Here is a 5290-nt window from a genome sequence, read left to right as displayed (position 1 = left end):
TGGTCCTCCTTCAATCTCTGTTCCATTTTTTTCCTTGTTCTTCCTCTGGACAGGAATATTCCTGGGTTAATAACTTTGAGATGAGTGGGTGGCTCCATCCCTCTACTGGGACTGTGCCTATCTACTGGAGGTGGTCTCTACAGGTTCTATCTCCCCCTTCTCTGCACATTTTGGCTAAAGTTATCCCTGTTGGGTCCTAGAAGCCTCATGCTTCCCTGGTGTCTGAGACCCTCTAGTGGCTATCCCCAGTTCTTCAACCCCCTGCTACATATTTTTGTTCCATTTCCTGACCCTCTCCAGTTATTGATACTGCCTCCCTTATTTACCCCTCCTTTCTCCCTCCCAGAGCCCCCTCTTCCTCCACCTTCCATGATCATCCTGTTCCCCTTGATAAATGCAGGACTGATGCATCCACACCCTGGTCTTCCTTCCTTCTAAGCTTCATCTGGCCTTTGGGTTGTATCATGGTCACTGTGAGCAAGTCCTATATGGCATGCTCAGCACAGTGCTTGAATTTGCGAAGTCTAGACATAGAGAATATTTTTATATGATAAAATTAGCTTTAAGAATAATACATTTTAAATTTTTTGATTTTTTATTTTTGTAATTTATTGAGCTCTTATTTATGCTGATGCAAGAGGCATTGAAACTCAGTTTTACAATCTTTAGCTACCTCAGTATATTTAATCTCTGGATTTTTTTTCTTTTTTATCTCAGCAACTCCAAGACTTATTATTGGAAAGTATTAAGTGACCTGAGAAATTAGAAATATCATTAAGCTGTCATCTCTTTTTTTGATACCAGACTTTTGTCCATCCCCAACCTCTACTTTGATTGCACATAAAACATTGGGAAGAGAGGCCCCTTGGTCTTGCAAACTTTATATGATCCAGGATAGGAGAAGGCCAGGACCAAGAAGTGGGAGTGGGTGGGTAGGGGAGCAGGGGCGGGGGGTGGGTATAGGGAACTTTCGAGATAGCATTTGAAATGTAAATAAAGAAAGTAATAATAAAAGAAAAAAATAAAAAACTATCCCCTTTAGGGAATAAAACATTTAGATGAAATTAAGTTGTTGTTGGCTTCTGTGGAGGAGACCATTATTTTACCACTAATATTATATAACCATCTTATCTGAGCATTTGTCTTTCAGGATCCAGGTTTTTCCTCCAAAAAGTAAGAGCCCATTAATGTTAAGTCTCCATTCCCTGGTCTCTGGCACCACCATTTTCCTTTCTATCTCCTTGAAGTCTAGAAGCTTTAGAAAAATAAAATGATTTTGTCCTTTTGCGAATGGTTTGTTATATGAAGTTGAATGATCTTAAGGATGAGCTCTGTAGTGGCACACCATCAGATTTCCTTCCTAATTAATGCTGACTATTATTGCTTGTCTGCTTTTGCTATGATTTCTTTACCCATTTGCTTATCCATGGGCATCCAGAATGCCTGTTCTCAGTTATAGTAGATGATGCCTGTAAAAACATGATGCACAAATATTTAAGCTCTCATGTTCAGGGTTTTTGATATATAACCCAATGCATAGTTGTAAGAGTATATGTTCACATTTTCAAGAAGTTGTCACAGCCGTTTTCTGCAGTGACTGTATCATTACAGTGGTCCACCAAGCAGTGTATCATACTCTATTTGTCACTGACATGTAGTATTTCTGCCCTAAATATCCTTCCCAATAGATTTGTTTTACATTACCTTCATGACTAATGGTGAATAGCTTCTCAGGGGCTTATACACTGTCTTTTTGGCAAGATGCGCCTTCATGTACTGCTTGTTTGCTGTTGGTTGCTATAGCTGGACGACTTGTAAATGCTCAGAAAGAAGGGTAGGAAGAAACAGCCTCTACTACTCAAGAGTGAGAGACTATTGTAGTTCCAAACAACATCTACTACTGCTGCTCAGAGGGAGACAAAGTAACGTCCAGTTACTGTCACAGGGCTGGGTTGAGTACCTTTATAACTGTCTTAATTTTAATTCTCACATAACTTGAGCCATAGACAAGTAGAGGGGGAAAGTGTTTATGGAAAGTGTAACAGTAAACATATTGCTGGAATTTGAATAAAGAAAACTAGCTTGGCCACTCCAGGGAGTGAGAGAAGGAACAATGAACCAAGTCGGTTCATACCATCGTTCAAGGGGACAGAGAAGCAGAGAGAGCTAGATTCTCTAGAATGCAGGCAGTGATTTCAGAAATAGAAAACCAGGTCTCTTTGAAAATATTTCAAAGAAAACAGCAGCTATAATTACAATGTAGCAGAGAGGGTAGATGTTTCATGAGACTCTGAGGTGTGCTGTAGTCAATTTCAGCAGAGGAATATAGATTCTTGCCATCTCCCCCTCCTTCCTTCTTTTGGTGGGGGGAAGTGGGAGTGATGCAATGTCTCTGTACATATCTCAGGATGCCTCATAAGTCACCTTTTAGCCAAGAGTGGTACTGGTTTCACCATCCTCCTGCCTCAGGCTTCTCAGTGCTGAGGTGTAANCCTGCCTCAGGCTTCTCAGTGCTGAGGTGTAAACTATCTTGCTTGATTTGGAGCACTGACACTTCTAACAGACCTTCTAGGTTAGGTCTTTCCAAAGTTTTTCTCTTCTTTTAATTTACATCAAAATTTTATCATGAAGAAATAATTATCATTCCTCTAAATATGAGAAGGCTTGTGAAACACAATGGCTTGCTCTGGACTGCAGCTGGTATCAGTGTACACATCCCATCATCTTTCTCTAAAAACTGCCTCATTTTAAGTTTGGGTATGCATGTTGCATTGCGATTTTAAAATCCTTTGCAATCAATAAATCCATATGCACAAAGAAAAGAAGATAACCGGAATTGTTATTATTTTACATATTTTTGTCCTCTTCAAATATAAATTATGGTATGTAATATAAAGGTTCCCAAAGAATCTTTTATCCTGATCTCCAATAGCAATGGTGGAAAAGGTAGGGTTCCTCAGCATTCAGCAATGATTTGCGTGCCACTGCCAGCTCAGAGACAAAGGGGCACAGATGTCAAGGCCTCTAGAAGCTGGGAATGAAGGATTGGCAGCAGCATCACTTCTTAACATGGGGAAACCTGAAGGTCCTTAACATGCAGAGAACGGAACACACAGAGATACATGCAAAAGCATATATGGACACACATGTAGATACTCACACTGATACACTCACTCACTCAAACACACACATTTATACAAAAAACACAGTAACACACAGACAGTCCCTCAAGGAAACACACATGCATATACACACAAATTTAGAAATTAAAGAAAAGGTATATCATTATTTTTACATAAAAAAGCCTTTAACATACCTACTGACACACAAGATTACNGCATAGTTGATTCTAGAATTATATCAAGGTCTAAACTTTAAAAATTTTGAGGAAAATACAAATATATTCAAAAACTTAATAATGTGACATCCAGAGCATGACTTGATTTAAATTACAATATTTTGCTTTTCCAAAGCCACTCACTGTTCAGTGAAAAGACAAGTCCCATAGTTGGAGAAAGGATGTGCAGCCAAGTTCACCTCAAGGGGAAACTCCAATGGTAACAATGTTCTTCCAATGGAAAGACTTATAAACAAACCAGAGGAGGATGTGGTGCCTATTGACCTTTCATAAGTTACCTTAGCCATGCTAGATGATTGGGTTTTAGAAAATAGGTCCTTCTTAGATCCATCTCTAATCTAAGGTTGACAACCCATATTTACTTTTTTCCATTGAAAATATATTCTTTCATCACATACTATATCTTGATTATTATGGGTTCCCCTCCCTGTATGCCTCCCAGTCCCTCTCCTCCTCCCCTCACATCTGGATTCACTCCATTACTTTATCTCATTAGCAAAGTACAGGTTTCTAAGCAGTAATAAGAAAATATCACCAGGGGCTGGAGAGATGGCTCAGTGGTTAAGAGCACTGACTGCTGTTCCAGAGGTCCCGAATTCAATTCCCAGCAACCACATGGTGGCTCACATCCATCTATAATGGGATCTGATGCCCTGTGCTGGTGTGTCTGAAGACAGATACAGTGTACTCACATACATAAAATAAATCTTTTTAAAAAATCTTGAATACATGCCATTAATTTCAATAAAAATTCTAATTTCTTTTTTACATCACCAAAAAAATATATGAAAAGAAAAGGCACAGTAATCAGACCCAGTTGTCCATACACTCAGGAGTCTTAGAAGAGCATGAACTTAAAGCCATACTACACATGCAGAGGACCTGATGCAGACATGCACAGCTCCCTTGCTTTTGACTCAGTCTCTGTGAGTTCATATGCGTTTTGATCCTGTTGATTCAGCCAGCTTTGATTTCTTGGTGTCCTACATCCCGTCTGCCTCTTCAGCTCTTTCCACCTCCTCTTTCATGGGGTTTCCTGAGACCAATGGGGGAATTTAGTGAGGACATTCCACTTAGGGTGAGTGCTCTAATCTTTTTCAACTGCTCACAGGTCTTTATTCAAAAATGGGGTGGCACTTTCCCTTTTCCAGGCTGCCTCTCACTGAGGGTTCCACTAAGCTCAGAATCCTCCTGCTAGGGGGAAGGTCCTGGTGGCCAGGCACATGGTTTGGAGAAGGACTTCATCCCTTTCTGGGAGTTGCTGGTCTTTGTTGTCAGGAAGAAGATGGGGAGGGACACAGACCATCAACACTCAGAGCTCCATGATATCCCCAGCTGGGAATGCTGAGTAGTAGGGGCTGGGGGTATCCTCCAGCCTCAGCAGCCTGAGGGCCTCAGGAATCAGGCTCTCAGGATAGCACCAGAGATGCTGCTCTGGGCAAGGGCTCCTGAGTGGTGGCAGGGCTTTGGGAAAAGTCACAGGGGGGCTGCAGTAAGGGTGGCCATTATGTAGGCTGAGTCAGGAGAAACGGGTGGCCATGTTCTCCTCAGACAGGAACTGCTTGTGCACATGTTCTCCTCAGACAGGATCTGCTTGTGCAAATGTTCCCTGGTGTCTAGGCCGCGAATCACCCCAGTGGTGACCCACGGTCCTGACCTGAGGGACCTCACCACAGGGGCTGTTGCAGGATCATCATGGCTCAGGGTCCCACAGATAAGAGGGATGGGATTCAAGCAGCAGAGGCGGAGCCCCAATTTCTTAGGCATTCTGATGTGTGTAAGGTAAAATCTCAAAATTCTCTTGATTTGCATGACCCTGATGGTTAAGGATGTTAAACATTTAAGTGTTTCTTAGATATTTTCCTTTCCTCTTTTGAGAATGTACTGTTTAAATCTGTATCTCATTTTTAAGTTGATTGTTTTGGGTTTTTT

The 5290-nt window shown here is 41.3% G+C and overlaps 1 pseudogene; it reads right to left on the bottom strand.

Annotated features, from left to right (window-relative positions):
- Window positions 1–4670: 4670 nt before the first annotated feature.
- LOC110336142 lies at window positions 4671–5052 on the bottom strand (annotated as a pseudogene).
- Window positions 5053–5290: the final 238 nt, after the last annotated feature.

The sequence above is a fragment of the Mus pahari genome, chromosome 18 (assembly GCF_900095145.1).
Source record: "Mus pahari chromosome 18, PAHARI_EIJ_v1.1, whole genome shotgun sequence".
Classification (NCBI taxonomy): Eukaryota; Metazoa; Chordata; class Mammalia; order Rodentia; family Muridae; genus Mus; species Mus pahari.
This window is presented reverse-complemented; position numbering and strand designations above follow the sequence as displayed.